This window comes from Engraulis encrasicolus, chromosome 17, assembly GCF_034702125.1.
Source record: "Engraulis encrasicolus isolate BLACKSEA-1 chromosome 17, IST_EnEncr_1.0, whole genome shotgun sequence".
NCBI classification, from domain to species: Eukaryota; Metazoa; Chordata; class Actinopteri; order Clupeiformes; family Engraulidae; genus Engraulis; species Engraulis encrasicolus.
In genome coordinates, this window is record NC_085873.1 from 32,896,880 (window position 1) to 32,910,043 (window position 13,164).

General features: G+C 40.7%; 1 protein-coding gene across 1 annotated transcript in view; it reads right to left on the bottom strand.

Moving 5' to 3' along the window:
- Positions 1 to 13,164, bottom strand: part of LOC134466994 (transcription elongation regulator 1-like protein) — a 205,130-nt gene that overhangs the window by 181,733 nt on the left and 10,233 nt on the right. The window lies entirely within an intron of this gene.

The window sequence follows — 13,164 nt, forward strand, 5'->3', positions numbered from 1 at the left end:
AGAGCCTCACCACAGGAGCTGGGAGTTGGGACTGTAATCAAGACTCCACACTAATGGCGGATATGGGCAAGCTGAATGTACCAGTTGAAGATGGTAGGTCTGCACACTGTGGAAAAAAGAAACTTTATTAAATTAAAACAGCAATGTTTTGATCAAAATGTCGCTTTTTTAATCGAATAATGTTTATTTTTTTGGAGCTTATTCCGCAGTGTGCAGTCCTACCTTCTTCAACTGTCTGACGCTTTTGTCTGGCACCTGCAACAAGTGACTTTTGATATGCGCATCCTACCCAAAGCGACAGCCACCACATATAATACATTCCCATCATGATCAATCCCACCACTACCCCCATCCTCTCCTCTCTCTTTATTCCCCTGCCCATTCTCCTTATGTAAAGCGACCTTGGGTTACTTGAAAGGCGCTATATAAAACCAAGTCATTATTATTATTATTATTATTATTAAATGAACAAAAAAATTCAATTCAGTTTTTATTTCTCATATAGCACTCTGGAACATTTGGGATGTAGCACAAGAGTTCATTTGTGATCATCTCAGCAGCAGTAAAGAACCGGAGGCTTATATGGGGTTTTGGGAGCACACAGCTATTGCTTAAGGACTGACAATAGAAGCAATATTTTTGTAGACTCCCTCACTACAATACTGACTTTGAAACAGTCCAGCCTAGAATAAAGAGTTTCTTTGAAGAATATATCTCCACAATATAGAAAAAGTTCACCAAAAAGTGCTGCCTCTGTATTGTGGATAATATCATACTGCCATGAAAATTGGTCTAGTCCTAAGGATAGACTTTTGATGCGGATTGGGCAACATAAATCCTCTGCAAAAACAGGGGAGATCTTGTATTGCGCTTCTCATCATAATCATTCCCCTTGATGCCTGCCACTGCCAGAGGAAAAGAAACACTCTGCAGGAGAGACAGAAACAGATACAAAGAGAGGAGATGAAGATGGAGTGGGAGAGAGGGAGAGAGAGAGAGAGAGAGAGAGAGAGAGAGAGAGAGAGAGAGAGAGAGAGAGAGAGAGAGAGAGAGAGAGAGAGAGAGAGAAATATATAGAGAGACAGAAACAGATAGAAAGGGTGGATATGAGTGGGAGAGAGGGAGAGAGAAAAAGAGACTGAGTGAGAGAGAGAGAGAGAGAGAGAGAGAGAGAGAGAGAGAGAGAGAGAGAGAGAGAGAGAGAGAGAGAGAGAGAGATAGTGACTCAAAGAGAGAGAGAGATAGTGACTCAAAGAGAGACAGAGACAGAGATAGCGGGTGAGAGAGAGATACAGAGAAAGTGTGTGTGTGTGTGTGTGTGTCCGTGTGTGAGAGAGAGGGAGAGAGAGAGAGAGAGAGAGAGAGAGAGAGAGAGAGAGAGAGAGAGACGGAGTTGTGGTGGTAGTGACAACATCCTAAAACAATTACAATCACAATGTGGCTTCTAGACACTAACCCTGCACCCACAGTCCACCCCCACCTACCGCCTACCCTCTACCACCTTAGCCACAGCCAGGCACCCACCCAAAGCGAACAGCACTTTATCTAATGGGGGCGAGTGGGTAGATCTGAGAGAGTGGTTAGCATGCGAGATCGTGCCACTAGAATGAGGCCACCAGGGATACGCAGCTCATGCGGCGCCGAGCAGCGCCTCCACAGCCACTGCGGAGTGGAGCTGCAAAGACAGATGTGATTTAAAGAAGAAGAAGAAGAAGAAGAAGAGGACCAGGCAAGACACAAGAAGAAGAAGAAGAAGAAGAAGAAGAAGAAGAAGAAGAAGAAGAAGAAGAAGAAGAAGAAGAAGAAGAAGAAGAAGAAGAAGAAGAAGAGGACCAGGCGAGACACAACAAGAAGAGAGCCCTGCCGTCACCACACAGACAGAGGCAGAATAGGGACTCGTAGGGTATTAGTCTACATGATAAAACTCTACTGTGGTGTGAACCCCTCCTGGCCAAGTGCTAGAAACAGATGTGTTTTAAGAGAGATAGCAGAGGACTGTGTCACCACACAGACACAGGCAGAATAGGGACTCGTATAGGGTATCAGTCTACAGTACACATATAATACAACTCAACTGCAAACCACTCCTGCCAAGTGTCAAAATATTTCAGCAAAATAACATCAGTTTCACACCCATCTATCCGCAAAACCTGAGGCTGTGAAATGTTGTTAATTCCGATGTGACGACAAAATGTTTTTGACAGAAGAGCCAAATGTTTTCATTTAGGCCTCACTCCAAATGTGTGATTATGACAAAAACCCTCTAGGTACAATTTAAGATGAATGGACTAAATGTATTCCAGGCATTAATCTGCATAGAAATCGTAACCAAAGATTTTCTAGGTTATAACATTTTCTGTTGTTACTTCTGGGTGTACGGTATGTCTTCTGTTTTGTGATTTGTGAAACATGAGAGAGCCACACAACAGAAAGAAAAAAAAACATGTAAAAACACCAATGCACATGTCTCCCTTTTAAATTACTCAGAGAGTTACAAAGAGATGAGAAGCTTCTGCATTTCCTCTACCTCTCTAGGGTGGTAATTACTGTTCCCCAATACGTATCCCAATCCTGTGTCAGGCGACGAAAATATAATAAGTCTTCATTAGGCCTTGAAATACGACACAGTCTCTGATAGATCAGTAAAAGCACTTGTGACATACAGTGCAATGGAAAAGAAGTGTCTGAACAGAAACTGCACGTAGCCTTCAGTGTTAATTTTGTGTTTGGTATTTCTGCTGATAACAAGGAGAGCACCCCATAACACAGGGGCGCTGTCCATTACAGACGATGTTCTGAAACACAGGGCAGCTGTCCATAGTCCTGAAGGTGGCAGGTGAGTTATGCCGAACTCTCTCTCATTCATTATGTCTATCTGTAAAAGTACAACTAACATTCTTTTCTATACCGTCAAAACACGACAGGTAAATATGGTGCTTTTCCAAATCCAAACTTTGCTTATCACAGCCAAAATTGCAAAAAACAAAAAACAAAAAAAAACAATAGCCTAATAATTCGTTATTTCTCTGCTGCCACATTAGTCTACTTGGAGTTTCCATGGGCAATATGACAATAAACAGGGGGGCGTTGACAGGTTATGAGGAGGCCATGCCGCGTTAGGGCATAAAAGGTTGGAACTGGCATAGACGGACGCATTGTCAGCTGTCGGACTTGTTGTTTTATGTGCGTGCATCACCCAAAAACGCTTACTCACACTTATCCTATTTGATGGTGGAAGCGTGCTGTGTGTCGTGGCAGCATCAGGCCATCTCTGTGGCTTTTCTATCTAAATGACCTATGTCGTCGTGCATCTTTGGCGATATTGTAACAATTATGTGACACATAGTCTTAGGCTATATCTAGGCCTATCAGTGGGTTATAGGGTTGCCACCCCTGTCTGAAAGAAAATCCTGGACATTCAAACACAATCGACATTTTTGCTTGTAAGCAATGGTATCCTTCATTTATTGTCCAGGAAAGTATATATGTTTTTCCGGGACAGGCCGTTAAAATCTGGACAATCAGGAAAAACCTGGACAGGTGGCAACACTAGTTACCAAGCTTGCCATGAAGACTATCGCGCAGATGAAGCACAGCCAAGCGGTCAATTTTGTTGATGTAGTTCTATCATTTTCATTCGCTATGAGCCTTTTCCACAACATGTAGCCTAATGAGGAATGTAAACCTACTAAGTTACACCAAAGGCTAAATAAATATGGTTTATTTAATTATTTATTTGCAACCATTCCTATTCAGAGACAATACAGAACCTAGTCAAACCCAGGGGGAGCCCCCAACGTGATGTCATAATCGCATTCTATTTAAGACTTTTGGTTAACCTGCAACCACACCTTTAAACTTTTACATGTCTGAAATATAAGAAAAGCCTTTATGTTCACTTGCAACTCTGCAAAGCACCTCTACCCCATCCCTTCAACAACCATATTCCCACTACACCCCACCCAACCTCAGGCTAGTAATGAAAAGTGTTTGCCTAAACAAAGCTTGGATGATAATGCCGAAGGCCCTTTGTTCACTGTAATACAAAAAAATGGATCAGCACAAACCTATTCCTGGATGAGCTTTCCCACACTAATCTATGAGGGAGCCGAGAGCCCTGGCTGACAAGTTGGAGGGGGGGTGATGATGAGAGGGTTGAGGGGTAGGTGCTGACAAGGTGGGGTGGGGGTGATGATACGAGGGTCGGGGGTTGGGGTGGGGTGTGGGGTGTGTGAGGGGTCGAGGGTTTGGAGAGTTGTTGGAGAGGGGTTTGCGGGGGGTTAAGGAGTTGAGGGGAGTGGGCTGTAGTCGTGCTCCACCTCACAGAGAGAGTAGATTACACGGACTGCTCTCGCTTCATCAGAAGGAGAATACACCACCACACACTGCTGCAACACACACTATACACTGCACTATACTACACACCACACACTACACTACACGCCACTACAGTCTTGCACTGCAACTCACACTACACTCTTACACTACACACTACACACTGCTCTCTACACTCTACACAGCTCTTCCCCCGGCAAAGAAGGGAATATGGGTTTTCCACAGAAGGGCAAAAGCACTCGCGTCTTCTGATCAATGAGCGCTACACAATGGGCTTCAAAGCTGGCCAGTTGCTAATTAACACTTCTCTGTGGGCTCGGAAACTAACAGGGTTTGAACTGGTGTTAAACTGTATGCGAGGCCATACACCCTCGTTGAGATGCAGAGAATCACTTACGGGTGACATGCTCTACTTAACATTCTCAGATCAGCGAAAGTACACAGAAATATTTATGATGCTGTGCAAGTTGTGCAGACTGAAAGAGGGCTCAGTGTTGCGTTGTGCTACCCCACATATAGTACACTGCAGATATCCCGCTTTTAAGGTGTCACTGTGTAATATTTTTAGAAGTGTATTTACAGAATTTATGCTGCCCATTCTTTTTCATAAATACTAACGACCACCATCGAATTCTAAGTATTCATAATGACTGGGAAAGTAGCCCTTTTCATACATGAAAAGGTGGATCTTGTCAATGTCATTTTTGTAAATATTAGTTAATTATTTAGTAAATATTCATGAAAAGATCAAATGTGACAACAGGCAGCACAGTTTCAATGAGCAGCATAGTTGCAATACCTACTCTGGCCACCATCCTACACAGTGCACATTTAAGGTGTCACTATCACAACCAGGGCTTGACACTGGCACCTGCAAGCCGGCCAAATGCTGGTAAAACTTGGCTGTGGCTAGTAATACTTTCAGTGTCACTAGCCAATTTGGCTGGTAGCTTATGCCTGGACATATGCATCATAGTAGCCTATATTCTGTTAGTAGTTCTATATTCTGCCCCTTGTGTATCAATAGTTTGTATTTAAGTTCAAGAAAAAGCTCAGTAACTCAGTTTCTAAGCTTGATGTACTTCCATGTAGAAAGCTATACACTCATCTTGCTTTAGCACCTCATCTTCTGAGGTTAGACGTACACCATCATGATAAAGAAAAAAAACAATATAAAATCTGTGACTAGTGGAATATCTGAATGGCCAGTGACTTGGGAAAACCACTAGCCACAGTGGCCAGTGGGTGAAAAAGTTAATGTCAAGCCCTGATTACAACGCATGTTCCAACAGTAGAAACTTCCAAGTACACTGCCAATTTATTTTCTCTCTGTGTATCTTGTCTTCTGTTTCTCTTTCACAGGTGAATGGATTTTGGATATTGGGTTTTCACAGTGAGAGACCTGGACCATTAACGGTCCTCGTGAGAGGCCCTCAGAGTCTCCTAAGGCCTCGGAGAGAGAGAGAGACCAGTTCTGGTGGGCAGTTATCTGTGGGGAAAATGGCCCTTTTAGAAGGCAGTATCATTTTTGAGTTTCTAACAGCACAAAGGTTTAGGGTCTGACAACTTAAAACATCTTGGTTGTAATAAAGCAGTAAAGGGAAAAGGAAATTCAGATAGCAAACAGCACGTAGCACTTCCTTCATATGACCTTTCTAACTACACAAGACAACATGCATTTTGTACAACTGAGAAGTTAATTATATGCCTTTACACCATTGTCAGGTGTGTCTGCTTAGCCACAGCTTAGCGGCATTTCCAGCTCCATTGAAGGCCTTGTAGATTGTAAATTTCCAAGGGCTGTGTGGAAAAGAATAATTTCATATCCATGAATAATGAATTATATTATACTGGTCAGAGTATTTTTTTCAGATGCCGGATGTTCTATTGGCATTATACAATAGGGTTTGACTGCTGTTAGCATACTGTGTTTGTAAGATACATCCTTTATGCATGCAGTCGTTGGGACAATCACACATATCAGCTGGAATACAAAAAAAAGATCCAAATATGTCCTCAAATAAAGTGCCTGAAATAAACACAGCCTATCTCCTGCTCAGAGGGACACACTGTTTGCACAGCATTGTTTGTTAAATGGCCACCACCACACGCCCGCTGTGGCGGATGAGATATAGCATGCTTTAAAACGTGTCCAATTTCAGATGAGCTGCCCGGCCTTGAGAGAAAACGGTCCATCAGAGCTAGAAATGGCCATTCAGTCAGCCCAAGACAAAGAAATTTGTTTACTACACCGCATTTCACATTATTACGCAAATGACATTTTTTGCCGTTTTCCTAAATAATCAATAGAAATGACAGTCGTCATAATTTTCAAGTAATCGGCCATTAGAGTACAATTCAAAAGTTTTTGAATGAACCTTCCAATGATAACGGTATTTTTTTAAATAACAAAAAACTTAAAATGCCCAAAATGCTCTGTTCCAAATTATTACGCAAAACAGTTTTGAAGTGTTGTAAATGGGAAAAAAATAAAGAAATTTGTATTACATCAAAACAGTTGGCATTTGGTACCTTCTAAATTACATTTCGATGTTCAAAACTTGGTCATAAGCTGTAACTGGAATGCTGCGTTTAACATTGAAGTCAATGGCAGGGCATTGCATGGGAGTTATGGAAGCCTAGATATCCTTGATGCTTTGCTCTCAGCTGTTTTTGTTTGTTTGGTCTGGTGACCCACACTTCACTCTTCAATATACCCGTAGATTTCCATGCCACGTGTAGGTGCTTTGGAGGTGATGACATTCTAACTCACCAGACATAGCATCCCATTCATTTTCAATGGGGTTTTATGTCTGGTGCGTTAGAATGTCATCACCTCAAAAGCACCTAAACGTGGCATGGAAATCTACGGGTATAATGAAGAGTGAAGTGTGGGTCACCAGACAAAACAAACAAAAACAGCTGAGAGCAAAGCATCAAGGATATCTGGGCTTCCATAACTCCCATGCAATGCCCTACCATTGACTTCAATGTTAATCGCAGCATTCCAGTTAGACAAAGAGCTTATCACCAAGTATTGAACATTGAAATGTAATTTAGAAGGTACCAAATTCCAACTGTTTTGAGGTAAATGGGAAAAAAAGAAAGATATTTGGATTACAACACTACAAAACTATTTTGCGTAATAATGTGGAACAGAGCATTTAAAGTTTTTTATTATTTTAAAAAATACCGTTATCATTGGAAGGTTCATTCAAAAACTTTTAAATTGTACTCTAATGGCTGATGACTTGAAAATTATGACGACTGTCATTTGTATTGATTATTTGGGGAAACAGCGAAAAATGTCATTTGCATAATAATGTGGAATGCGATGTAGAATTTAGAAATGAAACGCCAGACTGGCTCGCGCTGAATGGATCAGACAGGGACTGGACCGCTTTCATTTGAAGTGAAACATCGCAGGTTATTACGGAGGAGGTGGTGGTGGTGTCGTCCATGATAAACTAAAGGAGGTAACGGTGCAAAGACAGGATCAATAACGGCTTCCTCCAAAACCACCAGGAAGTCACCTTGACAACAGCTGTGACAAGGAATCTGAACAGAAGCGATGGCAAGTATATATACTGTATCTAATTATGAGAAAACAATGACAGAGGATAGCTATTTGTATCGATCGGTGTATTATTATGATGTATTATAATGATGTATTATTATTGTCTTTATGCAACCCACATAGCTCTGCCACAGGGAATTACGCTGTTGGAATGGTGTTGAACCAATGATACAGTATTGAACAGCTGATTCGAATGCCATTGTTGCGTCGGCCGGTCACAGGGAATTTGTTCTGTTAGGTTTAAGCTACCAACATTTATCTCTAATAACCTGTACAGAAGAGTCACAGAGAACTTGAGTTAAATTCAATACTTGCAAGGAGGGTGACCAGGAGACTGCTTTCAGTTACAATGTCCAAGATCACTCTGAAAACAGCCTCCTTCTCCTTACGTTTTATTGAAGGAAAGCCCTAGTTACAATTTCGGTTTCAATTGGTCTAAGGGGAGGGGTAATTAGCTAAACCAGTTGAAACCAGTTTACACAGTAGCATATTTCTTAGCAGAATACCAGTTTACACAGTAGCATATTTCTTAGCAGAATATCTTGTTATTTAGCTGAAACAGACTGAATGTGACCTTGTCCTTTTCTCCTCGCCTAATGAGAGAGTGTTTGCTACAGTTGAAGAACATTCCTGCTCTCTCTCTCTCTCTTTCTCTGGCCTGCAGGCACAGAGCGAAAACAATGACACATTCAGAATATACGCACATACATATGCCCTGACTTAAAGCCTGGGGACAAGAGTTAGACAAAGTGAATAACTTATGTACATTACTCCAACATTTCCCTCCTGTTATTCAATTTGCACTATCTCGCAGTTGCCAAACATGATACCTCTGCATTAATCCACTCCATAACAAACAAAATTCATAAACCCATAATACATTCATAAGGGCATTATCCATAAACACACAAAAATACAGATTTTTAAATGGGTATAGCACAGTTAAAACTTTTATGGTGTCATTCTAATCACGTAAAGTTAGGAAGAAATAGAAATCATTCCTATGTTTCGAACATACACATAACTGAAGAAATAGAAATCATTTTCTTGTTCTCCTAATGAAGTTTAAACACACATAAGCAATGTATGACAGGTGCTATTGAAGTTTAAACACACATAAGCAATGTATGACAGGTGCAGGTACCATGGGGGCCGCTAGGGGGGGGAAAGCAGCACAGATTCCAAGGGCCCAAGCACTGAGAGGGGCCTCCAAGGGGGCCCAAAAGTTGAATCTCCCATGGGGCCCAACATCCCTGGCAGCGCCCCTGGCAGGCACAGGCAACACTCACCCCACCATCCGTGTGTGTGTCAATTATCCTGGGATCCGTATCCACTCACAGAGTCCATGTCCATAGAAAATGTCCAGCACCTTTTTCGTCTCCAGTTTGTAAGGAAAAACACAGTCTCAAGCTTGCTTCCACCATTGGCTTTGGGAAAGTTAACCCTGTAAAGGTGAGGGCAACGCCTTGTTCACCCCAGCAGCACTGAGACGGATGGAATGTAAACATTCAATCCCTTTTTGATGACAGGTCCACCCCCACCCACAGCAACTGGGAGGGTCTGTCCACGCCAAGTCTCCCTAGATTGCCGTGCAAGAGATGTATCGTAACCCTCACGACAGTGGGCTCAGCACTTGGTTTGGACAGTCTTAACGTGCGTCTGACAGCACTTTGATGAACATCCAATTACTGGCCTAAGCCTTGATTTTGGCAGGACCTTTTCCTGTCGAGATGAACAAGAACAGAGAAAAGTACTCTACACATAGACATTTATCATAGTCAGTGTATCAGCCAAATCAGCATTGTTGTAAATGAATGTTTCAGGTTAGGTTAGGGGTGAAGTTTCAGAACAATGTTTCATTTAACATGTGCCCTATACACACATTTGTTTGATGCACTGATTAATCCTAAAATATCTCTCCTGTTTGAGATATGTGCCATCCACATGACTCAATAAGACTGAAGTAATTTCCGAAACAGACTTTGAGCACAGTAATTGTCCACACAAAATACCTGTCTGCATCAAACTCTGAAAAAGAAAAAATCAAAAATGAATAAACCAAAAATGAAAATTCTGCCAAACATCTCCCCACACCCTCCATTTCATAGGTACATATATCAAGGCAGGCTTCTTCAAACATTTGCTTAAAGACAGAAGCTCTCAGTCAACTCATCCACACACAGTCAGTAGTGTGGAGGAGGTGCGCAGCTGTAACAGAGTAGAGAGCATTATAATAGAAAAGAAACAAAAAAACGTTTTGTTAGTGGTGACAAAACAAAACCCAAGACAGACCGACCATTGTCTCATAATCTATACTCAAAATAAAATAGATAGCACTACATTCCGGCAGAACAACAATTATCAAGATCACAGCAAAATTATGAAAAAGAAAATTACTTAATCCCAAAAGTATAACATGAAACCGACTCTGGTCATATCTGACTATTGTGGCTCACGTTTAGAGTACAGTCCATTACTGAATAGGCCATAAACGCAGACTGAAAAAATATGGTTACTGCATCCAATGTAGCCCTGAAAATACTCTATGCACAGATGGACATAATAGGCAGAGAAGCATAACATTAAGCATGCAGTACAAAATTACTTTAATCATAGTATTAGCTGGCCTCACATAGTAGTTAGGTCTGCATAAATCCCTCTGTAACAGAACTAAAACATATTGGCATGCAGTCCTCACTGTCCTTCTGTCATGAGGTCATGATGATTTAGGGCCTAGCCCAACTCCTGCCAATAATGTCAGTACATTCAAAAATAGGGAGTGGAACACAAAGTATGGGAACACCTACCATCAAAACACTACACACAATTAACAATCTGGCACCACAAAGCATCTTACTGCTCACATCGTTACAACAAATAAGATAGGGTGTGTTTTTTTTTTGTTTTTTAAATTTGAGAATCCAATAATATTTGTGGATATGTTGAAACGGATATTCAGGTTTAGGGAATTTCCCCCTCTGAGGTCTTAGGTTACCTTGAGCATTGTGCCTTGCACACACTATACATGTTCTACATAAAAAAATTGAATAGGAATTAAAACCATAAGTAGTATATGCTTATATCCCTCCTGTTGAGACATGACTTAGCCCATGGCTCCATCAATTTAAAAGAAAAATGAAACAACCAGACAGACCCTTTACCTACGGTATAAAGGTCAGACCTTGTCTAACTTTAGGTCAAACGTCGCATGGTTTGAAAGAGAAAGAAAAAATGACATGATACATTTTTGTCTAAAAACATGATAAAATTAGACCAACCTTTCACTATTTGCCTTGTGCAAACACTTAATTTTAATCTTAACTTTTGAATCTTTGTTTGTATGAAGTTTCAATCTCAGATTCATCGTTAGTGTACAGCGGTGGTTCCCAACCTTTTTCTTAGGGGACCCATGTTTTTACTATGTAAAGCTTTGGTGACCCAACCACGCGAGCGCCCGCACGAGACGGAGTCACAAGATGCCCTCCGTTTCCTGCGATAACTTATTTTAGTTATTTTATTCCTCAATTCGTCTTTGGTCAAATATAGAATAAATGTTTAATGTAGCACTTACAATTTGTTTCGTCTATGCATTTATTAGTTAAATGCTTTGTCTTTTATTCAACATGGGCTATATATATTTAAAACGAAACCCCTTAAAATCAAGAGGGCTCCGCGACCCCCGTTGGATCTTTGGCGACCCATAAGGGGGGTCCTGACCCATAGGTTGGGAACCACTGGTCTACAGGTAGGCCTACTTATCTTCACACAGGAAAGAAAAGGGTGTTTCAAGACCCTTACACAGATTAATTTTAAGTATGGCACGGTAACACATATGGTTTACCCGAAAATAACAAACCAAACAATTCAAAACAGTAATGAAATGAAAATACAGAGAGACAACTGTCTCTTCCTTTGTAAATCAAACAAATGAAAATATAAGGATCCCAACGTCCCCAAATTCAAACTTTTAAAAGCAAGTAGAAAACCTTGACATGTCTCATCACCAGGGGTGGAAAGTAACTAATTACTTTTACTCAAGTATTGTACTTGAGTAGCTTTTATGAATACTTTGTACTTTTTAAGTAATTTTTTAAATTAATACTTTTACTTGTACTTGAGTACATTTTGACCCAAGTACTTTACTCAATTACACTGGAACCTGGCCTGAGTACTGAGTAAACAAAAAAATGACTGAGAGACAAAATGCAATGCACAATAATGACACAATCCGCCGGAAATGAAAGTTTGTGCAGGATGGCACACAGCATTTCTTGTTGAGTACTTCCACCCAACTCAAAATACATAATAAGGCAAGAAATCCGATGAAATAAAACAAAGAAACAAGTCACAGTTAAAAGTCAATCAAAACAAAATGATAACCTAAATTGCTAGCAATGTTTAGCACATGTGATCTAACTCTCAGACCAGGTCCAAATTATGTTTACTCACAGCACCTTTGGGCCATCAAATAACGCCTGCGTTATTTCAAGATCTCATAAGAACAAGGAGATAAGAACAAGGAGAAAGCTTCATCTATTCTTTAGAAGGAACAAAGACATTTCGTTAGGCCTACAGTAAATCATGAAAGCAAAACTCTTTTGCAAAGTTAACATGTTCAGGATAGTCCATTTAAGACAATAGCATTTAATGCACAAACAACGAGTAGGCCTATCACAAATATAAACAAATAGCCTTCAAAGTCTCTTCAACCTGCTTCAGCTTTCTTTACGTTCAGTTTCACTTTTCCATTGTTTATACAGACGGGGGAAACCTGGCGAACCCAGATTCCACAATTAAATTACACCTCTTTAAACCGTTCAACCTCAACCAATACCCTACTTGCACAAACCATCAAAAAGAGACCATCGCAACGTTACGCTTTTCTTACACATAAAGGGCCAGGTAGAAAGGGCCCGGTGGCCTTCACCACGGTTGGTGATTTCTTACTTAAGACAATGCATTAAACATTAACAATCAATTGAAAACAGTTGCCTAAAGAAACAAACATAACTCCACAACCCCATTTTCTCGTGCCAAAAATAAATGGGTAAGAATGTGTGGAAAAACAAAATCATGACAAAATTCTAGACCTCAAGGTTGAATTGTAGAATAAAATAAAAGGCTCCTTCTTTTTTTAAAAAATTTTTTGTTTCAACATGTGCACTCACAAGCTTCGGCTAACTCTGAACACAATAGAGTACCTCCTAGGGGTGGAACGATTGACAAAATTCACGGTGCGGTTCATATCACGG